The 24,682-nt window shown below is 38.8% G+C and overlaps 1 protein-coding gene across 1 annotated transcript in view; it reads left to right on the forward strand.

Annotated features, from left to right (window-relative positions):
• The window catches only part of LOC111143804 (inducible T-cell costimulator), a 57,408-nt gene that overhangs the window by 9,480 nt on the left and 23,246 nt on the right, over positions 1-24,682 (forward strand). The gene's annotated exons all lie outside the window — the stretch shown is intronic.

The following is a 24,682-nucleotide window of genomic DNA, read 5'->3' on the forward strand; positions in this document are numbered from 1 at the left end:
GCCTCATCTTCAAAATGCAAACAACCGTACTTATCTGTTACACTTGTCATGGGTGTAAACGGCATGATGCACGTGGCAAACTTGGAAGAGGGACAGGCACACCGAAATGGGGACAAGCAAGTTATGTGAAAGGATATGGGTCTTGAAGCCATTCAGCTTATCTTTGCCATTTACCCGCTGTGTGACTTTGGCGGTTACCATGAGCTGTTTAATCCCCATCTTCATGTGGAAAACGGGGATTCTAATACCCACCTTCAAGTGTTGCTTGAGAGTAATGAAGGTAAGGAATGGTCAAAGGGGGCAGAATGGGCACTGTGTGCTCAGTGCAGGCTGCCTCCCGCCGCCCTTGCTGCATATGGTCCAGGCTACGAGTGGCTTTGGCCATCCAACAGCTCTAACCACCCTTCACAGTTCTCACAAATCCAGACATGGACCTGCCAATGAGCTACCAAAGTGCATGCTTTCAGTGAGGTGAAGCGTGTCTGGGTCCCGACTGTCCATTCTCTTCAAGTGGTTCATCACCTATCCCAGCAGGGGCTGGGGGCACTCTCTGTTCTCAGGAGCCTTTGTTACCTTGTTTTGTTTCCTTCCTGTATGTGGAAATACACATTTTGTTTGAAGTTTCAAGAACTTTCAAGAAGACTACAGATTTTCTTCTGGTCAGGCGAGCACAGGAGGAAAACTATGAAATGCATCTGCAGTTAGAGAACAGAGAAATGGGACTGAGATGAGGTGGGCAGGTGCGCGTGGCTATGAGCTGGCTTTCCCGCCTTCACGAGGCTACTGCAATTCTTCAAGGACATCCTGGTTTCCCTCTCAGATCTCTGAGTGGAAGCTCTCCCACTAGCCTCCCCAAAGCAAAGCAAGATAAAAAATGGACAGGTTTTCATCTTTCAAAGCAAACACAAAATTCTTTCAACAGAATCCAAGGGAAGGTATCACTACATGGATTTATCCATCTCTTCTTGTAGAGATTTTCTTGATTTTGTTGGCAATACAGGGATTTACTGAGTTAGCTTTATGGGCCTATACGGCAAACTGTTAAAAAAACAAAACAAAAACCTTTCTTCTGACACTGCATGGCACGCATGCCTATGGAAGGAGCTGGAGGGTATTTTTGTTTTTTCATTTTGCGAGTTAAGTGTGATTCAGCAGCACCCCCTAGTGGCGATATTTGGAAACTGTCGGAAGTTGTGCAATACAAATGAATTTTGGGACTTCGAAGCAGGAAACGTATAGAAAAACTATTTTTTCTTTAGTACCTAGTAATATGAGCTACCCTGACACTCCCAAGTATGTTTAATTACATAGAACTCTTTTTAATCACCTGAATGCTTTTTTTTTTTTTTTGGACAGCCTAACTGAATAGAAACAACTGCATTTCTCTGTTTTGGCCTTTGGAATATTCCATCTGGGCCATGCCTCTGCCTGTCACCACAAGCAACACAAACCCAGGAAGTGGTGCCCAGTCCTACTCTTTGATTAAAGAAGATTCTGTCGTGCAGCCACTGGAGTGTGTGGGCATGATGAACACAATGGATTCTGTATTCGACCACAAGCAGTTGCATTTTGATATCACTTTCTAAGCTGTGGATGCAAACTGTTTGTACTGCTTGTGAAAGGAATTATCCCAGCTAACCACAAATAGGTCGATGCTTCAGCTTCTCCATCAGACATTCCAGATAATTAGGAGTTACCTTATGTACTCCTTACATAGATGACTAGGGAAATCTAGTCATTATCATGAAACCTGCTGATGGATAGACTATAGTTTAGTACTTATTTTTTTTAAAAAATTTATTTGACAGACAGAGATTACAAGCAGGCAGAGAGGCAGGCAGAGAGAGGAGGATGCAGGCTCCCTGCTGAGCAGAGAGCCCAATGCGGGGCTCGATCCCAGGACCCTGAAATCCTGTCTGGAGCCAAAGGCAGAGGCTTTAACCCACTGAGCCACCCAGGCACCTTGTTAGTACTGACTTTTAAATAAATTATTAAACATGAAAAAGCTGATAAGATGAAACACTTAGGCAACCAAGCTAACGGAAAGAGTGAAATATGTGAATCCCAGACTCTGCCCATTGCTGTTTTCTTGAGCCTCAGTTTTCATATCTGGTAAAATGGAAACACTCTGAGCATCAAATGAGAGGTGTGTTAAGGTCTTAGCACAGTGTATAAAAGCTTGATTAAATGTCAATTCTCTCACTATGTCATATAGATAGAGGGCGAAGTTAAAACAGAGTTTACAGTTGGTAAACCTTGAGTTGTGGGATTTGAATTAATGACGCTGTGGCTTCAAGAAAGTGTAGTGAGTATAAGCCTGGACTCTGGGACTCCCTCCCCATATTTCAGATTCTAGATCTGCCACTTAACAAGCAGAAGGATGTTGTACAAATTACAACCTATTTGTCACTCAGGTTCCTTGCTTGCTAAGCAGGAATAATAGCAACATCTATCTTACCAGATTTTGTAGGGATTAAATGACTTTGTAGGAATTAAATGATTTTAAAGATTTTATTTTTACTTATTTGAGTCAGAGAGAGAGAGCACAACTGGGGAGAAGGGTCAGAGGGAGTGGGAGAAGCAGGCTCCACACTGAGCAGGGAGCTTGATGTGCTGCTCGATGTGGGTCTTGATTCTAGAACCCTGGAATCATGACCTGAGCCAAAGGCAGATGCTTAGCGGACTAAGCCATGCAGGTGCCCTGGGATTAAGTGATTTAATATACAAGTAAGTGTTCACAAAAGAGTCTGGCATATAGTAGATTCTCAATAAACCTTGGTTGTTATCAGTATTCAAAGGAGAAATACATCAAAAGAGCCTAGAAAATCAAATCAAAGATAATGAAATCCCTACATTTTCTACAGTGAATGTGCTCTTTTAAGTCATATACTTAATTATTTTGTGTGGTGTCAACCAGCACTGCCCAATAGAACAATACTGTGACCACTTACATGATTAAAGCTTTTGTAGTAGCCACACTAAAGAAAAATAAAAGTCAGCAGTAATAAGGCATAGTAACACCCCAAATCCCTTGGTAGGATGCACTGGAAAGGACAACTCTCATCTGTAATTTTTCTTGCCCCGAAGAGAAAGCCTCATTCCAACCAAGAGAAAACACAGGTAAGCCTGAACTGAGGGCTGTTCTGCAAAATAAAAGATAAAGTACTCTTCAACAGCATTAGGTTCATGAAGGATGAGGAAAGACTGAGGAACTGTCACAGATTGAGACTAAAGAAACATGGCAACTAAATTCCATGTGATATCTTGGATTCAGTCCTGGAAACAAAGCAAAACAGAACAAAATCAGTAGAAACAAGTGGTGAAAGTCAGTATAATTCGTAGTTAATAGTATCAGATCAATGTTAATTTTTTGGTTTTGAGAATTGTACTATGGTTATGTAAGATATTAATTTGAGAGGCAGCAGGGTGGAGATTATATGGGAACTCCATATAGCTGTGCAACTTTTCTGTGAGTCTTAAATTGGTTTAAATAATTTAAAATTTAAAAAGAAACCAGTAGGGGCACCTGGGTGGTTCAGTCGGCTAAGTGTCTGACTCTTGGTATAGCTCAGGTCATGATTTCATGAGTTGGGGGATTGTGCAATGGAAACCTGGGTTGGGCTCCCCGCTCAGTGGGGAGTCTGTTTGAGATTTCCTCTCTCCCCACTTGCATGCTCTCTCTCTCAAATAAATAAATAAATATCAAAAATAAAAAAAGAAACAAGTGAACTTAGCTTTAATGTTTTATTCAACTCAATACATCCAAAATATTATTTCAACATGTAATTGTAATGAAATTATTAATGAGATTTTATGGGTTTTTGTATGGTCTTAAAAAAAATCTGCTGTGTATTCTACACTGATGGCACATCTCAGTTTTAACTAGCCATTTTTAAGTGTTCAGAAGCCACATGTGTCTGGAGGCTGCCATATTGGACAGCACAGGAACGATGGGATGTCATTCTGGGGGCCAGTGTCTCCTTGGCAGCGTTTCTCTGCAGTGACACCTTTTCCAGCTCTGGTCTTAGGCCTTCCCCTAGAAACTCTGAGCCCACAGAGATGATTAGCCCCTAGGAGGGGGCTCAGGTAGAGTAAGTCTGGTTACCATTGTTTTCTGGTCTCTGAGAAAATGTATAATGTGTAAAGACCATAATCCTTTCTAAGGAATGAAATGTTCATAGCCCCTGTACTCTCCAAAGGGTGGAATGGATACAATTAATTTTAAGAGGTGTAAGACAAAATGATTTTGAGTGGTATTTGGACACTGAATAACATTGACTCACAAAGTGAGAATACATTTTTTCCCATTTCAATTTTTATTCTTTTTGGTTACATTAAAGAACAAGTCTCATTTAGTTCCTTTGTATCTTTAGCATATTGCTAAATATGCTAATCTCAAACTCTCTCTTGCTAGAGTTTAATGCTTTATTTGTTTCCATTTTGTTTATTTTTGTCATTGCCTTTTATTCTTGGCAGATAATACTGGCTTTCCATTTAATTACTGATATGAAAAATTTTGAAGTTTTTTATCTAAATGAAAGACTTTCTTTTAATATTTTATTTATTTATTTTTTAAATAATCTCTATGCCCAAACTGAGGCTTGAACTCAGGACCTCAAGATCAAGAGTCATGCGCTCTACTAACTGAGGCAGCAGCGTGTGCCCCTTAAGTTTTAAGTAAAAAAATGTAAGGGCAAATTTAGTAAAAACACAAATATTAAGATAATCTTATAGCCCAAGGGGCTTTGGGAAAAAATAGAAACAGAAAAAACACCCAAGAGTAACAACAACCAAAATCTCCAGTGACTACAAGAATGTTTCAAATTCAAGGAACCTTAGATCAGATCTTCGTTTCAGAGGTACCCTCCTTTTATAGAAGCTCTAAGAAAATATTTAAGCCTAGAAAGGCAGAATGAGGTGTTCTCAGTAAATCAGTAAATCTTTCTCTAGAGATTAGTTTCCTTCTCATAGTCCTCTGTTCCTCTGGCTGTTGTCTCTCCTTCCCTCTTTTATTTTATTTCTCGTGCCTGAGCCCTTTCTCCATCCCCTCTCACGTTCTCCTCACCCCCTCATTTGTTGCCTCTGCCTCCGTGTCTTCCACCATCTGACCAATCAGGGTGCTGGGTCAGACACTTGGCGCTTTCCAGCTTCCTCTGGGGTCTTCAGAAGAAGACTTGCATACAGAAAGGACCCTCCCTGGATATTTTGAATCCATTTAAGGTGACTTTAACAACTTCTGGGTTCAAATTCTGGACAACTGGAGGGTACTTTTGTCTGTAGAGAGTAACCCATGATGCTTTCATGCTTGACTTCTCTTGGACCCACAGGTGGGTTTTCCAGGTGGTGGTGCACACCATTTTATGTACTTTATGCACTGCTGGGACAGCACAATGAAACTTCTGGAGTGTGGCTTGGATAACTTATGTTCTTGAAGGACTGATATTATAACATTAAGTTCTGGGGGTGCTTAGGAAAAGCACTACCAACACGAAACTAAATATATCCAACAAGGTCATTCATTTGGAAATGACTTAGGGGAAAGCAATGACAATTTCCCTCTCTCCCACCATGGTCCTGGGTGGAGTCTGATAGGAAAGAGAGATTCAAGGGAATTGTTCCCCACTGTGAGACAATATGAGAAAACCTCGCACCCCAGAGCTGAAACTAATGTCCAGTGCTGCATTTAAGGTCCTTTGACATGACTTCTCTTTTCTCACAATCTTTTTCTTTTCTTTTCTCTTCCTTTCTATCCTTTCTTTTTCAAGATTTTATTTATTTGAGAGAGAGTATGAGCAGAGGAAGGAGCAGAAGGCAAAAGAGAGGGACAAGCAGACTCTGTCCTGAGCAGGGAGCCCCACTGGAGGCTCAATCCCATGACCCTGAAATCATGACCTGAGCCAAACCAAGAGTCAGATGCTTAACCCACTGAGCCACCGAGGCGCCCCATCTTTTTTCACATCTCATATTAGTCCTCTTGTCTCTACATTCAGCTTTTGAGCACATAATAAGGGATAGCTTCAACTTTTTGCTAAATCTTACAGGTGGGGCCAGAGAAAGTTGGAGGGTTTTTTTTTTGTTGTTTTGTTTTGTTTTGATGACACTGAACAACCCCTGCATCTTCAAAACAAAACAAAACTGAGAAATCTGGTGTCACATAAACCTCACCACCACCGCAGGCCCAGCGCAGGGCCCCTAAAAGACAACCTGCGGTTAAATGGTATTGACCATTTAACCACGCAGGTCATGGTGGAGACGTGTGAAGAAGGGGTGAGAGTCACGTGCTCTTTGTCTGTAAAACCAGCGCAGCCCACACTTACCGAGCCAACGAAACATGTTAGATTCTAGTGGAAGTACTTGACCTGTGTTAACTTACCCAAACCCTACAACAAGCCAATGAGGCAGGGATTGTCACTGTTTTCATTTTACCCTGGAGAACGGGGATCTCGGGTTCCTTCACCTGCCTGTGGGTCTACATGCAGCTAGAAAGCAGGGGTGGGGAACCTTGGGCTCGAGCCCAGAAGGCGTGGCTGCAGGAGGCCAGCTCAGCCCTGCTCAGCCCAGCTTCACCCCTTCACCGTGAATGGGCCTCTGGAGGCCGGGGGTGGGGGAGGGGTGCGGTACGGCCGCCTCCACAGTCTTGTAACTAACCAGAGTCTGTGAAGGGAATCCAGTTTTCCCTTTTGGGAATCAAGTGGTATTCCACAGGAAAAATTACTAGGCATTGGGGGGTAATGAATACCACATTTGAGAATGAGAGAAAACTTCTAATTTTATACATTTGAAGGAAAAACTCACAGAAACTATCATTAAGAACATGAAGCCTCACTAAATTAAATAAAAATGAACAGCTCTGGAACTTGAAAGAAAATGAGACAGTATAAAACAAATGACTCCTTGAATAGGGTTTCTGTCACAGATGGCAATCCGTTTTTTGAGGCCGAGATCTCTAAAACCTTAGCAGTTTGGTTTTGATTTTGAGTTTGTTTTTTAATCAGTCCCAAACCTACTTGATGCTTTTACATTTATTTTTCAGGCAGTGGGTTCCCAAGCACAAATTTCAAAAGAGAAATCTATTGCCCTTTTTTTTTTTTAAATTTCAACTATAGCAGACATATGATAACCTATTGGTTTCAGGTGTACATCATAGTGATTCAATATTTTTATACATTTTTAAGTGCTCCCCATGATAAGTCTAGTTACCTTTTGTGGGCATACAAAGTTATTACAATATTATTGACTACATTCCCTATGCTGTGTGTTACATCCCATGACTTATTACTTTTTAATGATTGCAATAGAAGCAGGAGGTATCCTCGTAGTATTTACTCCTATAGAGAGGAAAAAAAAATAAATGTGATCTCCTGGGGCTCTTTCTTTGTTCTCATTGCTGTTTAGACCTTCCCTGTTCATATAGGGCACTGGCCAACAACAAACCGAATAGACCATTAATCCTTAGGAAGCAAATCCGGCAAATTAAGGGGTTTGGTTCAGGTCAGAGTGTGGGCTGGTGGAGACCTTGCAGTCTCAGGTAAGGCTATGAATAACGTTTGTTGGAGTAGCAACACCTAGAGGCTGGGTAGGGAACTGACCTCTATAATCCAGGAGGAGTCTTATTGTACCTTATTTTATTATTTTATTTCTTACTGTTCACACCAGTTGAATTGCCATATCTCACCATCTGGTAATCCTTGCACCTTATCATTGTGTGAGAAGAGAAAACACATTAAGTCCTAACATGCCAAGTCCTTGTTTAGAAATGAGGCTTGTCTGAATATTTGGTGGGATGGATGGGCAGTAGCCCAACCCCAGGTTAATTTCCCCGAAATGGCTGGCAAATAAATGCACTGACAATTTTACTGCCTCAAATGATGGATCTGATGGCATATATTGCTGAACAGATAGATAACAAAATGGCTCGCCTTAGGGTTTATACACAACTTGCAGCTTCATGATGCTAAACAATGAATTAATGTGTTTTTCTCGGTCTTGTGGAGGAGGCTTTTTTTTTTTTTCCCCCTCCCCCAGAAGAGAAGTCTTTACTTTAGGACCCTTTGGGGTTGGGTATAAATTAGCCTGGTAGGGCTGCCATGAGGAAATGCTACAGATTGGGTAAACAACAGAAACGTCTCACAATTTTGGAAGCTGAAGGACAAAATCAAGGTGTTGGCAGTATTGGTTTCTTCTAAAGGTCCACGAGGGAAAGATGTGTTCCAGGCTTCTCTCCTCGGCTGATAGATGGTTGTTTTTTTCTTCACGTTTTCACACAGTCTTCCTTTCTGCCCATCTGTCCTAATCTCCTCTTCTTAGAAGGACCCTAGTCATACTGGATTATGGCTCCCTCCCCTGACCTCACTTTACCTTGATTATCTCTTTCAAAGTCATATCTCCAAATCTAGTCACATTCTGAGGAATTGGGGGTAGGACTTTGACATATAAAATTTGGGGGAGACACAATTCAGCTCCTAACCATGGGTAACCTCATTTGTTCTACGCTGATAGAGATGTTTAACTCTAGAGCTAGCCTACAAAATTATAAGTTGAAAAAATCTATCTTTAGTACACACAGTTTTTTTTTTTTTTTTTTTTTTTGCCCTGGATCCTGTCTTCACTGTGTTAACATTTTCTTTATCCTTATCAGAGTCTGTGCCTCACTGTTCTATCTCCCTCTACCATCAGTGCTATCTCTCTTGAGAGAATCTGTTATCAGTCATTTATATAGTGGGAATATTTTAACTCAGGGCAATTTGCATGCTCTGTCTTCCCCGTAACAGTGTAATGAAAGGCTCTGTCTCCATTTAAAGGAAATCCACCGGGTAATGAGTGGATCAGTAGGTGAGAGGGGAAGTGAGATCAATGACTTTTCCTTGCCCCACCCCTGAAAATAACAAGATGTAGCCAGACACTAACTAAATTCATCTCTTTACAAAATTTGTCCTTGGGATCCATGGGGGTACCCTGGCCCACTGCCCCCCATAAAGGAAATGAGCAGTAAATACACGCAGGAGTAGCTGAGGAAAGCTTAATAAAGAGACTATTTGCAAAGGTGTGTACAGGGTTAAGGAAGGCCAGTCTGGGATGGGTGGACATCCCAAGGCAAGCAACAGCAGGAAGCCATTACCACCTGTCGTCTGAACGTCAAGGGCGGGAAATGCTGACCAGAATGCAGACAGAGCCATAGGAGTAGCTGCTGGTGTTAGAGGGTCCCAGGACCGAAGCTATGGTTTTGCAAGGAGCTAGATGAGAGAATAGTCAACCTCACTTTCCTCCTGCCCTGGGATCTCCTGCCAGTGCTCCCTCTGCTAAAAGCAAATGGAAGCCAGAGGTTGAGGAAGTCAGTGTGGTCTACAAGGTTCAGCAGAGCAGACCAAAGCAGAGCAGAGAGGACCAGGTCCTTCTCACTCCTTTCTTTCATCTCTTTGGGGCATATGAGGAACAGTCCAACAGTGAGAGCGAACTCCAGGATCCCAATTTCTCCTCCTCTGTTTTTAATGATGAAACGACTAAGAAAAGGCCTCTGTTAATCACTGTCAATTATTTAAAGAGTCTTGTATACAACCTACTGCAATGAGTTCTCATACTGTGCCTTGAACCTTTATTTTATCAGCAGTGTCAAGATGAAGGAGGCATTTTCCCATCTGTGCGGACTTCTGCTGCTTTTATCTGCTCAACATTCCTTTTCTTCCTTTCTGGAAACAGCACCTTGGGTTTCCTTTAGGGGTCACTTTCCTCAGACTCTTAGTTGTGGTTGGGGCAGGCTGGCCCGGCCTCTGGGCTCCAGGGCTAAGCAGGGCTCAGCATCCTCTTTGCCATGGGATTGTTTTTTTAAAAAGTCATGGGCCTCTATCAGTTGGTGCATCAGACCCATGACTTCTGCTCGTGCAATATACTCTTTTTTTTTTTTTTTTTTTTTTTAAGATTTATCTGTTTGGGAGAGAGAGAAAGTACATGCAAGTAGGGGGAGGGGCAGAGGGAGAGGGAGAGAAGCAGACTCCCCACTGAGCACAGAGCCCAAGGCTGGGTTGGATTTCAGCAGCTGGAGATCATAACCTGAGCTGAAATCCAGAGTCAAAGGCTTAACCGACTGAGCCACCCAGGAACACTACATACTTTATAAGCTGCCACATTCGTAAAGCTGACAGGATGTAAGCCCAGAGTTTATTAACTTCAGAATGAAGCCATGGCAGAAAAGAGCAGAAAAGAGATACAAATAAAGATAGATTTCTGGATCTAACTAACTGGATCTAGTTAGATCCTAAAGATCTAACTTCAGGAACTACCTGAAGTTCTCTTGAACTTACTTTAAGTTTCATGAACAATAATTCCTTTTCTTTTCTTAAGCCAATTTGGGTTTCTGTCACTTGTAATGGAAATTTCTGACTAATATATTCTCTGTGGTCTTAAAAATCAATATTGCTTTACGTTGGGTTCTATATACATTATATAAATGGTCTGGGTTCAGTCCTATGCTTTGTGTTTTATTACAGGGATAGGTGGATTAGCAATGTTGAAAGTACATTTTTTAGCAGAAAAAGTAAAATTCTGTACAGGCTATCAACTGGCATGTTTTTGTGGGAATAGAAGCCACCTATCCATTGTAAAGAATATCACTTTTTTGATGAAATAATGCAGAATGAAGACATAGGCCATCCAAGGAATATGGAGCATTAACTTTTAGGGTTTTTTTTTTTTTTTTTTTAAATGTGTATATACTATAGAACCAGGTTACTGGAGCAATGAAACATATAGCACATTTAGACGTTGCTCTTATTTCTTGTAGATCTTTAAGTTATATTGACCATATTCCAAAGCCTCCTTTTCTCAGTCTGGGAAGGAAAAGCAGAAAAGTTCTTATTACCTTTTCTATTTGTTTTGATATTATTCTCTTTGTGACGATACATATGTTTTGGCTATTTCCAGGGCAAATTTTCAAAGCTGGAACAGGTACATACTTTAGCACATTACTCAATACTAAACAATTAAAAGAATAAAATTCAATCCTTGGATGATTCTAAATGGCTCTAAAGAAGAGGAAACATCTTGATGTTCAGAGTTTGTGTAGATTTGTAATGTAGAGGCCCATCTGCCTATGGGCTTGAGGGTCCATTGGAGTTTCAGTAAGCAAGGGCCCGGATCTGTTTGGAACTCTCTGATAAAGTGGTAGAGCAGACTTCCTGGGAGAGACCCCTCGTCGGGAGGCTGTATGATGGGCTTGAAGACTTGGGATATTTATTATCAACGTGCTCTTAGGGAGGTTGTACCACTGTTCACTACTACCTCCTGTGGATAAAAGTGCCCATTTCTTATTTCTTGATCTAAAACTGAACATTAGATTTTGTTTAAAATCTTTTAGATATCAGGGTTCCTGGGTGGCTCAGTCAGTTGTCTGCCTTTGGCTCAGGTGATGATCCCAGGATCCTGGAATCAAGTCCCAGCCCCCACTGGGCTCCCTGCTCAGCAAGAGTCTGCTTCTCCCTCTCCCTGCTCTTGTGCTCATTCTCTCTATCTCCCTCTCAAATAAATAGGTAAAATCTTTAAAAAAAATAAGAAATAAAATCTTCTAGATATAATGTAATATCTTTTAAATCTCATTTAAATATCTTTGCCAACTTGGGAGGACAAAAATGTATGTTTTGCTTTCCATATCGTTTCGCTTATTAGGGAATTTGAACTTTATTTTCCTTAATGTGGATTTTGAATTTTTGCCTTTCTCTCCTTGTGTAGATTGCCCACTTGAGCCCTTTATCTACTTTTTAGAAGGTTCATCTTACTATGGATGACTTGTAAGCAGTTTTATATATTGATCATATTGGCCTTTTGCTGTCAGAGTTACAAATATCTTTTCTGCCTTCCCGGTTGACCTTTAACTTAAGATTTTTAAAAAGATTTATTTATTTATTTGAGAGAGAGAGAGAGAGAGAGAGAGAGAACAGGGGGAGGGGCAAAGGGAAGGAAGAGAGAAAATCCTCTAGCACACTCCCTGCTGAGTACAGAGCCTGATGCAGGGCTCAATACCAGGACCCTGAGATCATGACTTGAGCTGAAGGCAGACACTTAACCAACTGAGCCACCCAGGCTCCCTAACTTTAGATTTTGATGCATGAACTTTGTGAGTTTTTGTGAATTAGACTTATTAACGTTTTTCCTTTGTCTTATTTTCTCTTTGATTTTATATTTAAAACAATTTCTTCACCCTGAGATAAGGCACATAGTCATCTATATATTTTTCCAAAGAAATCTTTACTATTTTTTTTTTCTAACACATGATTTTTGATTTAAAAACCATGATAGTGAGATGAGGAGAATGTTTGAGAAATAACCATGAGGAATGTTATCCTTTCAAGAAGTTAAGAACTTTTCTCATTTAAATTTTCTCTGAACTCTTTTATGATTTTTTAAAATTTAATTTTGAATCAGGAATTTATTTTGCCATTTTATGTGAGGTTAGAACCCTACTCCAACTTAATTTTTTAAAATTGTTGGCTAATTATTTCTAACTTTATTTAATGAGAAATACGTATTTCTTCCACTGCCTTGAAATTTACGTATCTATCATTTTGTCAAATTCCTATGTTGTGTGGATTTGCTTCTGGACCTTGTATTTAGTTTAGCTAATTCATACACCATTCTTGGGGTTCAACCGCTTTGACACCTCACATTCCAGTCCATTAATTGTTTTGGTTATTTTCAATTTAAAATAATTGAGGCACTCACAGAATAGTCTGGGTTCAGCTCTTTTGTTTGGGCTGGTTTCTTGGTTTCATTTTTATTTTCTTCTTAGGTTATTAGTCTAGTCAGTTTTCTATTTGTTTCAATTTTCTATGTCCCAGAAAATTGGCCAATGCAACCATATTTTAAAAAGAAACAGCTTACTAGATGTTGTATTTTCTTTAAAAAAAAAAAAAAAATCTCATCAGTATCTGTATTTTTTCTAACATTGTGCATGTATATTTTCTTTCCCTCATACAGAGAAGTCTTGCTCAAGTTAAAGATTTTTAAAATAAAAACATAAATTTTAGTATGTATGTTTCCAAATTTAGTTTTTCTGTTTGTAAATATATATTAATTCTATGTCTCTGCCTTTTAAAGGCTTAGTTTTTATTTTTGTATCTCATATTCTAAGTGATTAGCTCATTAGTATTATTTTATTCTTATTTAATAATAAAAAACTAAAGTTATATGAATACTTTTTTTTTTTTTGGCCAATTACAGCTTTGGCAACATCTAACATGTTTTGGTAAGTTGTGTTTTTTCCCAGATAGTCTATAATTGCAACTTACTATTTACTTTTTGACCAAAGAGTTATTGTAGAATGATTTTTGAAAATTTCAAGAAGACATATTTTTAAATTATTTTTATTTGTTATTATTATTATTATTTTTTTTTAGAGAGAGAGAGAATGAACAAGTGGGAAGGAGGGTGAGAAGGAGAGAGGGAGAAACAGATTCTCTGCTGAGCAGGGAGCCTGATGTGGGGCTTGATCTCAGGACCCTAAGGTCACAGATGCCTAACCAACTGAGCCACCCAGGTGCCCCACAAGCAGACATAGTTTTAACATTTAAACTTTTCTTACTAGTTCTTAATTTAATAGTGATCAAAGAAAGTGTGTATCTTCTGCCTTTGAATTATATTGAGGGTTTCTTTGAGTCAATACATAATCATTTTTTTTATAAATATTCCAGATGTATTGGAAAAGCAGATATATTCTCTAATAGACTAAAAGTTTAATATGTATCTAATAAAATCAACCTTTATATTTTGTTATTCAAATTTTATCTTTATACTTTTTGCTTACTTGAACTCTCAAAGACTAAAAATAATCTCTCATTGCTGTTCTGTTTCTGTCAATTTTCTATATATTTCTGGCAGTTTTATTTCTATATTTCAATGATATATCATGTAAGTACTAAGATTTATGACTACTAAAGCTTCACTGTGAATTTTTTAATCAATATAAAACTGATTGGATTTTTTTTTTCTTTAAGATTTTATTTATTTATTTGACAGAGAGAGAGAGAGATGACAAGTAAGCAGAGCAGCAGGCAGAAAGAGAGGGGGAAGCAGGCTCTCCGCTAAGCAGAGAGCCCGATGCGGGGCCCGATCCCAGGACTCTGGGATCATGACCCGAGCCGAAGGCAGAGGCTTTAATCCACTGAGCCACCCAGGGGCCCCAACTGATTGGATTTTTTAATCAAGATAAAACAACCTTTTTGTTTTGAGTTTTTCTTTGATAATGTTTTGACTCCATTTTTGTTACTGTTTATCATACAGAGACACATCTTTTTATACTTTCCGTTGTCAATTTTATATCAAGTGCTTAGCCTAACCTCTCTGTGGGGTCTTAATGTTTTCCTGTCAGTTTTCATAGCATTTTACATATGAAAGATATCAATCCTTTGCCTCTTTCTTATAAATATTGTTTGTAATCTGTTTGAATTATAATCCTTAATTTTTATGTTGTAGAATTCTTTTTGGATCTAACCTATTACTGTTTCTCTAGGAGATTTGTTTTGTTGCTTTTACACTTAGAATATACTTTTTCATATTCTTTTATTTTTTAATGTGAATTTTATAACTTTTTAATTCATATGCATTTTATTTTGGTATATGGTAAACTATAGATCTAAATAAATTTTTTTCCAACCAGGTATGCAAAGATTTTGTCGTTATTTATTAATTAACTCTCCTTCTAGTTGATGTGAAATGCTGTTTTTGGTAGATACTAAAAATTGGCTTGCTCAAGTTCCATTCCAGCCTCTGAATGAGTTTTCCTGCCAATGTGGGAAATAGGAAAACTACTTTTTCTGGGCTCTCTTATGGCTAAGGTTCAGCTGAATTTTGGTTCAGCCAATCAGATGTGCCAACACAGCACTAACTTTTGGAATCACATTAATGGAAGAAAAGGGAAAGACATCTATTTTGCTAGCACAAATTATGGCAGAGGCAGGATAGTCTTACAGTCAGCAGATTTCTGACACAACAGCCTCCAACAGTGTCCATGGTAGCTTTTATGATCATCATAGGAACTCTGTTAACTGTAGGGTTGGGGAATTATTTTTGGAAGCTAAGCCCAGAGTTTACTTCTTCAACCTTTCCAAGTATTTTGTAATATCTGATAACAAATCACTTCCTGGCTAATCTAGAGAGAATGGTTTCTGTTATCTGCAATAGAACCCTACGTAGTATAATGATTTTATCAAACATTTGAGGAAACTGCTCATCATCTGGGCTGGGGGTCCAGGTTGGGCTCACAGTTTCTTGATAATAAGCCTACTCTAATGGTTACAAATAATTCTAAGATTTAAGGTAGAAATTTTTTTTAAATTTAAATTCAGGTTAGTTAACATATAGTGTCTTATTAGTTTCAGTGGTAGAATTTAGTGATTCATCATTTACATACAACACCCAGTGGTCATTCTATCAAGTGCCCTCCTTAATACCCATCACCCAAATATCCCATCCCCCCACACCTCTCCTCTAGGAACCCTCAGTTTGTTCCCTAGAGTTAAGAGTCTCTTATGGTTGAAGTTTTGATAATAAAGTGGGACATTAATTTTCTTTTTTTGGGGGGGGGCATTGATTTTTATTGCTTTATAACTGTACCCACCAAAACTTTTTTCTATTTTAATATCAAATGATTTATGAAAAGCTAACATCAAAGAAGTCTGGATATTTCAATACATATATAATCTGGAGAACGAGCAATGCTTGCATGAGAAGAGGCTAGGTCCAGATTATTCCTAATTGCATTCTTTAAGCATAGGAAACTATAAACTGTCAGAGACTGATATAGAACAAAGCTTCCGAGATAACCTTCAATAAGCCCAGCATGTTTCTCCCTTTCTTCCTACATACTTATAAGAATACTAATCTGAAACAAGTATAGAGGAGTTTTGATTTTCACTCTGATCTAGCTAATTTGGGCAAAATATTGAACTTCTCTGAGACTCAGGTTTCCATTCCTGTAAGAAGGGAAATAATAACTACTCTGTGCAAATCATTGGCTTTTAACTTGGTGTACGTGCAGGTGTCACATGACCTCCACCACGCCGTACAAATATGAATTAACACATTTTCTGTCCTTTATCTCCTCTTCATCATCAAGCTTCGTCATCAAGACATTCTGCTCTATCTTCTTTATCAAGCTTTGCAGCCATTTCTGATTATTCTTGACCTATCATGAATCTAAAACAGCTACTCATTTGCCTTAGTTATTATCACCCATTTAATCTCCTGGTGAACACCACTAGTCTTTGCAAGAGCCTTGTCCTTCTCTTCTCAAGTTGTTTGGACTCAAGACTGAGGAAAGCTCTTGTTACATGCTAATTTCCTGTAGCCACTAACGACTCCTCAGGACATGAAATAGTGCTTAGGAAATAAAGATGGACATTGATTAAAGAATATGAGATTAATTTTGTACATGTTAAACTTTCATTGGACTTTTAAGATGAAATGGTTAATGAAAGCTATGAATTACCAGGCTGTAGGATGCTCCTGGGATTAGAAGTAGTACCATAGATCTGGGCACGAAATACCAAATTGACTCAAAATCCCAGTGGGATTTGAGGTGTGAGGATGTTGGACAGAGAGAACTTGTGAACAATGTGAACAATGAGAACTCGTGACAATGATTATTAGGTTCATTTGGAAAAATAATTAGGTAACAATGGATATTTTTTAAAAAGAAGAACAAATCAGAGGCTTCGCCTGGCCAAAATGTAAAGCTTGTTATTAAGCTATTTAATCACTTTTGTCTTTTGTGCTTTAGGTATTTTGCTTCCTCATGCATAAGATAATTTCATAAGACTTTTGCTAAAGAAGAGAAAAGTATCTCACACACACATACACACACAGTGTGTAGTTGTTCCTGTTATGAGAATGATACATGGTCATAGGAAAAGATTTCAAAAGTTCAAAAAAACACAAAGGGAAAACAAACATTTGTTATAGAAGCAAATTAATTTCTGGTGCCTATCCTTTGAATTTTTTATATACACTTTATATTTTTTATTTATAAATTTTTATACAAACTTTAAACATTAACCTCATATATGTATAATACATGTAACTCGTTTTTTCTACTAATTGTATCATGGACATTTTCTCATGATTCTATGGAATTTTTGACCTGTACCTCTAGCAATTACACTTTGACAGTGGGGGACTCTGTTACATGTCCCCTCCCCCCCACTTTATTTTGGCTTAAAAGATGAACTTTTATTTTTCTTCTTAAAAAGAAAAAAGCAGATTTTCAGTTTATGCCAGTAGGTGTCGTCTGTTCACACAAAGCACAACCCAAGAAACCTAATGTAATTTGACTTAACCTCCATAATTTCTACGAAATTCCAATGTTGTGTTTTAGCTACCTTTGCCCTAAGGGAACTTGCAAAGCAAGCAAGAAAAAAAAAGAAACAGTTTTAAAATGGAATAAATTTCATGAGCTTGAAGTCATTTTACATTCTAAAAATACGTTAATTACTGGAAGAAGTTATTAAAATCTTACTCTGAGTAGCCACCCAAGAAAGGTCAATGATATTGTCATGTTTTCAGAAAAAGAGGGTCACAAATCTTGATCCTATGTGCAAAATTTGAGATGTGTCAAAATATAATCAAGTATTTTTAAAATATCAGAACTTATGGAAAAAGTCATGAAACTTAAACATTATAATAATTAGATCACTTGGTAGCATGTAATAGTTCTTAAGAGCTTTCATGTCCATCAGCTTTTGGTCCTCACAAGAACCCCTAAGGTTATAGAAAATAAATTTCTGTTCAGAGAAGTTAGGGATCTTGCTCAGGGCCACACAGCTGGTAAATGAGGAAGCGAGGTCTAGAACAAGAATCTTCTGACTTTATATGCATATGTATGTATTGCCAAAAGAGTTATCCTTTATTTTTTTTAAAGATTTTTTTTATTTCTTTGACAGGCAGATCACAAGTAGGCAGAGAGGCAGGCAGAGAAAGATGGGAAGCAGGCTCCCTGCTGAGCAGAGAGCCCCGTGCGGGGCTTGATCCCAGGACCCTGAGGTCATGACCTGAGCTGAAGGCAGAGGCTTAACCCGCTGAGCCAACCCGGTACCCCAAAGAGTTATCTTTTAAAACAGAGGTTAAAAATTGATAGTTCATGGGCCAAACTGGATCCTTGAGTGTTTTACCTGCCTCCTATAGGGCTGGCTCACACTATATTTTAAATTTTTTAAATGAGTTGCAAAATTTAAGAATTGGAATATTTCCCACCAAAACTAGACTTTCCAATCTCTTTGGAAAAATTCAGCAAGTATGGCTCCATTGGACTTGAATTCTATTTTAGCAATGTATAGCTGGATCTAATTGGCTATTTCTCCTTTGTGGTCTCCAATTTGCCCCGGTTTCCTCCCCTCCCTATTGCTTTATACCAGGTCCACTTCATTCATGTGTTCCATCTTCCTGGCCCCTGTATGCGTATAAGCTTGTGAGTCTTTTGAGTTTCAGTCTTTTGGGAAAGATTATGTACTTATTTCAGCAATGCCATTATGGTTCAAACATTTGTTTGAATCACAGAATCACAGAAGAGACATGGGCAGATATTTTAACCCATGTAATTTTTTAATTGACAAGACATTATCTGCTTGATCACTTAGGTGGAATATATAGAAGGAGGAAAGCAGAGAATTGAAGCTTCAGTTCTGGGGAATATCAAATCAACATTTAGGAGGACAGAAACATGGGAAGAACTAGCAAAGAGGCTCACGCTGGAAGGGGTTTGAGAGATGTTAAAAAGAAGACAGCAATGATTCTGACCATATATGGGGACCATGAAGGGGCTGCAGTGAAATGTTTGAAATCAGGAAGCTAAAGGTTTCCTTCTAAGAGTTTGACTTTAATTCAACACAGAATAGATCAGATTAAGCATATGCAAAGTGGTCTAAAAAAGCATAATGATTCTTGGTTCTGATTACTCAGTCAGAAATGGGTGGTACTGTTTCAAGATAAAGTATGTGTAATATCAACATAAAGTAGTATAGCATCAAATGATTCAGAGAGGTCAAGAAAGGGAAAGATAGAGGATGTTGGTTGGACATATTGGTTGGTTGGAGTTGGCATTGTAGAGCTCATGGGTGGGCTTAGGGAAAAGAGTTTCAATGGAATGATAGAGACAAAAATTAATCTACAGTGCATTCAAGAATATCTAGGAAGACTAAGTATGGACATCTCTTTCCTAAGAAAGGAGAGAGAGCAAGAGATGGCAGGGGTTGCAGGGTCTGAGGAAATATGTTAATGACTGGAGAGCTCCCAGCTACCTCAATAAAAGGGAAGGAACTATAGTAGGTGGTCCAGGGGCTAAATATGGGACTGAGGGGACCAGAACCCTGGAGGGGCTAAAGGGAATGAGATCCAGGGAGGTGCTTTATGATATTTTTGTGCAATGGCACCATCACCAGAAGGAAGGCCTTGTTTGTCAAAGTGACTATGTTGGGGTATTTTTGCTAAAAATATAAATAATTCACTTTATAGTTACATCTTACACTGGATGTTTTCACTGTTTATGGAAATGTGCAATTATTTTTCTGGGCTTCATGAATTAATTACTTTTAATTTAGAAACTATTTGGCTGTTAAAACAGACTGTTCTTTTGTTCGATGTTTAGAGATGGACAAAAGGTTGGATAAGAGATAAATCAGAATGATTATTATATTATTGAATTAATTTCAGTGTGAAATGTAAACATCTTGATAATTTTCTGCCCTCAAATTATGATTCAAAGAGCAAAGTGTTTAATTGGTGGTTATTCCAGAGGTAATATGGTTCCTTCAAAAAATCAAGGATTCTTCAAACATTCATTCATTCAGCAAATAGTGATGGTGGAAATTTTTTTTAATTTAAATTCAAGTTAGTTAACACATAGTGTCTTATTAGTGCCCCTGGCGCTGTGTTAAACATTGAAGATATGGATGCAAAGAAGGCCTCTTCTTTGGACTTTAGTTATGGAAGTAGTTGGTAGTGAATGAATCAGGAAAGGCATCTTTAATGTATTGATGGGTATGTAAGCAAAGACCTGAAGAATGGTAGGATTCTTGATGGAGAAGGGAGGCTGCGGTATTGAGAAGGGACAAGAAGAGGGCTCCTGGCATTTGGAGGAAGGGTAGCTTGGGGAATCTGAAGAATATCACATCATTCAATATGGCTGAGGCATCCATTGCAGAAGGAAGAAAGAGCAAATGTGGCAAGAGATGAAGTTAAACTGGGGGCCTATTGTAAAGCATCTTTTTTTTTTTTAATATTTTATTTATTTATTTGACAGACAGAGATCACAAGTAGGCAGAGAGGCAGGCAGAGAGAGAGAGAGGAGGAAGCAGGCTCCCTGCAGAGAGCCTGATGCGGGGCTCGATCCCAGAACCCTGGGATCATGACCTGAGCCGAAGGCAGAGGCTTTAACCCACTGAGCCACCCAGGCGCCCCTATTGTAAAGCATCTTATAAGGAGGTTGGGTCTTACCTAAGACTTACAGAAAGCCAACGGAGGGTGCTAAGTAGGGGAGCAAGATGAATTAGATTTACATTTTGTAAAGATTACCTACTCTTGGTGTACTGTGGAGACAGATTGAAATGGGACAAACATGGGGACAGAGAGATCAGGAGAGAGATGCTGGAGGCCTGATCTAAACTAATGACACTGGCAAGAAAAGAAGAGAAACAAGATGGCTGCAGCCAGGAAGTAGAACAATAGGGTGTTCTGGTGAATTTCTGAGGAGCAGAGGGAGCTGACACACAGGTTTCTGGCTGATTCACCAACTGGATGGTGGTATCTCTCAACAATGGAGAGAAGTGAGGAGGAGAAACCATCCTGATTAGGGAGAACACTTCTCTTTCGATGCTTTTCTACCAGAGAATGGCAAACCAAGTTTAGGTGAAGCATGAATAACTTTGCAGGAGCTTTTTTAAAACCTCATTGTTGGAGCTCAGTGGCTCTGGCGTGTGGGCTCCTCTACACATGCACATGTTGCTTTCAGTAGGTTTCAAGCAAAGCAAAAGAAAGCTATTCACCTGTGGAACTTCAAAAAAGCAAGCAACAGCACCACCCAGGCTGGTGCCCACAAGGCAAGGAATAATAAACATTCCACTTTTAACGTAACAGACTTTCCATTCCCCACCCTCACCCCAGGCCTCTGCACACACAAATCAAAACCCTCTTAAGTCATGGAATGAAAAAAAGAAAAAAAGAAAAAAGCAAATATAAAGTGCTTCCTGGGGGGGTGAACGGAAATTATTGCCCAGTTTATTTTCCAAGCACATGAAAAGTAGTTCTGAATATTTAAAACCACAAGTAATTGCATTCTTAACTGAGATTTTTGAGAAGAGGCAGCCCGGACAGGATCACTCCCAGGGGTCTTGGACATAAGGCACATTTACATCAGAGCAAGGCCGGTTCCCCTTTAATATCAGTTATCACCAAGTGGCTTACAGAGAATTGTGTTGGTTGGGAAAAAGCAAAGAGATTCAGAACAAATAAGAATATGCATATCCAGTTGAACTAAGGCTGAGCCATACCATACATAAAGTGTTTTTCCTCTCCTTGAGATAGAAACACAGCACCTGAATTTATTAGGAAAACTTTTTGCATTAGAATATTTTAGAACTTCGTCTGGGACCTAAGTGCACCCTTCTTCCACCAAAATATGAGGCCCCAAATCATGTTGCCAGTAATTTCTGACCAGATAAATGAAGACAAGCACATGAATATAGTGTGGTAATTAAGAGTGTGGAATTCAGTTTCCTTTCCTTTTTTTTTTTAATTAAAAATTTTTTTATTAAATTTTATTTTTTATAAACATATAATATATTTTTATCCCCAGGGGTACAGGTCTGTGAATCGCCAGGTTTACACACTTCACAGCACTCACCATAGCACATACCCAACCCCCCTCCCCCCATCAACCCTCAGTTTGTTTTGTGAGATTAAGAGTCACTTATGGTTTGTCTCCCTCCTAGCCTCAGCAATCAGACAACAAAAGGAAATTAAAGGCATCCAAATCGGCAAAGAAGAAGTCAAACTATCACTCTTTGCAGATGATATGATACTATATGTGGAAAACCCAAAAGACTCCACTCCAAAACTGCTAGAACTTGTACAGGAATTCAGTAAAGTGTCAGGATATAAAATCAATGCACAGAAATCAGTTGCATTTCTCTACACCAACAACAAGACAGAAGAAAGAGAAATTAAGGAGTCAATCCCATTTACAATTGCACCCAAAACTATAAGATACCTAGGAATAAATCTAACCAAAGAGACTAAGAATCTATACACAGAAAACTATAAAGTACTCATGAAAGAAATTGAGGAAGACACAAAGAAATGGAAAAATGTTCCATGCTCCTGGATTGGAAGAATAAATATTGTGAAAATGTCTATGCTACCTAAAGCAATCTACACATTTAATGCAATTCCTATCAAAGTACCATCCATTTTTTTCAAAGAAATGGAACAAATAATCCTAAAATTTATATGGAACCAGAAAAGACCTCGAATAGCCAAAGCAATATTGAAAAAGAAAGCCAAAGTTGGTGGCATCACAATTCCGGACTTCAAGCTCTATTACAAAGCTGTCATCATCAAGACAGCATGGTACTGGCACAAAAACAGACACATAGATCAATGGAACAGAATAGAGAGCCCAGAAATAGACCCTCAACTCTATGGTCAACTAATCTTCGACAAAGCAGGAAAGAATATCCAATGGAAAAAAGACAGCCTCTTCAACAAATGGTGTTGGGAAAATTGGACAGCCACATGCAGAAAAATGAAATTGGATCATTTCCTTACACCACACATGAAAATAGACTCAAAATGGATGAAGGATCTCAATGTGAGAAAGGAATCCATCAAAATCCTTGAGGAGAACACAGGCAGCAACCTCTTCGACCTCAGCCACAGCAACATCTTCCTAGGAACATCGCCAAAGGCAAGGGAAGCAAGGGCAAAAAATGAACTATTGGGATTTTATCAAGATCAAAAGCTTTTGCACAGCAAAGGAAACGGTTAACAAAACCAAAAGACAACTGACAGAATGGGATCCTTTTTTTTTTTTTTTTAAGGTTTATTTATTTATTATCTTAGAGAGAGTGAGCAGGGAGAGGGGCAGAGAGAGGGAAAGAATGGGGATCCTAGCACGGGGCTCAATCCCAAGGACCTGAGCTGAAATCCAGAGTTGGCTGCTTAATGGACTGAGCCCCCCAGGCATCCCATGGAACTTGGTTTCTTTGTCTGGGGTTGACCTGATTCCATTACTTATTGGCTGTGTGAGCTTTAATCTCTTTAAGTTTCAGTTTTCTCATTGTGAAATGGGAATAATAGTGAGATCTCTGTCATAGAGTAGCTGTGAGCACGGAATGAGATCATTCACGTGAAACACAGTTTTGGCATGTGGTATGTACTCCATAAATGTTCATTATTAGATTCCTGCCCTAGTGTCCTCTTCAGAACCACAGCTGAGCTCTAGAATTTGTGGTAGCTTTTATCAGATAAATTAAGAGCTTTCTAGACTTAATTCCAGAGCTTGGCTACAACAAGGTTAGAAAAAATCAATTATTCTCCACTGTCTCCTTTTGGCTGGAAAAGGACTCCAGTACCATGACCATGTGTCTGGAGGCATTTCCTTTTAATGCTATCAGGGAGTACACTGGAAAGGAAAAGAAGAAGGAAATCAGGGTAACAGGTTCCCAGGGGTCTTGGTGGGTCAGTATTTCCTGGTCAGGCTAGCTTAATACCTCAAATAGTTTCTTTCACACCCACTACTGAGGCCTAGGAGCCCTAAAAAAAAAAAGGTCCTTGGGGAACATCAGAGAATTAGTGGAATCACTGCAGGATCAGCCTCCTACCTTATTTGTGCAACCCCTTGGCTCTGGTCCAGGAGCCCCCATTGCTCTCCTAGAGCTTCACACCTGGATTCTGCTTCAGAGGTCATACATTGAACTGAAAGCTTGGTTGACCTGACCTCCTGATCTCAGCTTCTTACCTGGATGTCCCTTCTGCAGGCTGACAGTTGGTCTTGCCCTGTTATTCCCCAGAAACCCAACCTGGATCCAGCATCTTGGAAGTAGTTCAGACCTCCAGATGGTTGGCTTGAGAGGCTCTACCCCTTTAGTTATGAGTGAGGACTCTGGAACTAGACTCTCCAAATCCTAGCATTGCCACTTACTATTTGATTTGTGCCAGTACTATACAACTCTCTGCCTCAGTTTTTCTCATCTGTAAAATGTGAGATTAGCAGTCCCCAATTCATAAAATGGTTAGGAGAATTAAATGAAATAATGAAATTATATATGTATATATGTATAAAACATAATATAAATTCATATACACAAATCCAAATTAATATAATAATATTAGCTATTTCTATTCTGTTTTATACATATTAAGTATATATGGTTTTACATTTAATTTTATGCATGTTTTACATTAAGATGAATATTCCATATAAACACTTACATACATACAAATCTACTTATTTATATTATTATTACTATTGTTGTTATTGTCTGTTCTATCTCCCTGCAGAGATGGAGAGACCATGGGTAGGCTTTTCAACTTTCTTGTTTTCATCTGAGGCTATAGGCACAGAATTCCTGGTTTCTACAAACTCTGCTGTAATATGCAGGACAGAGTTTAGTTTTGATTAAAATAGACCCTATCATTTGGAGAATTA

This window comes from Enhydra lutris, unplaced genomic scaffold, assembly GCF_002288905.1.
Source record: "Enhydra lutris kenyoni isolate GAN:26980312 unplaced genomic scaffold, ASM228890v2 scaffoldscaffold1, whole genome shotgun sequence".
NCBI lineage: Eukaryota > Metazoa > Chordata > Mammalia > Carnivora > Mustelidae > Enhydra > Enhydra lutris.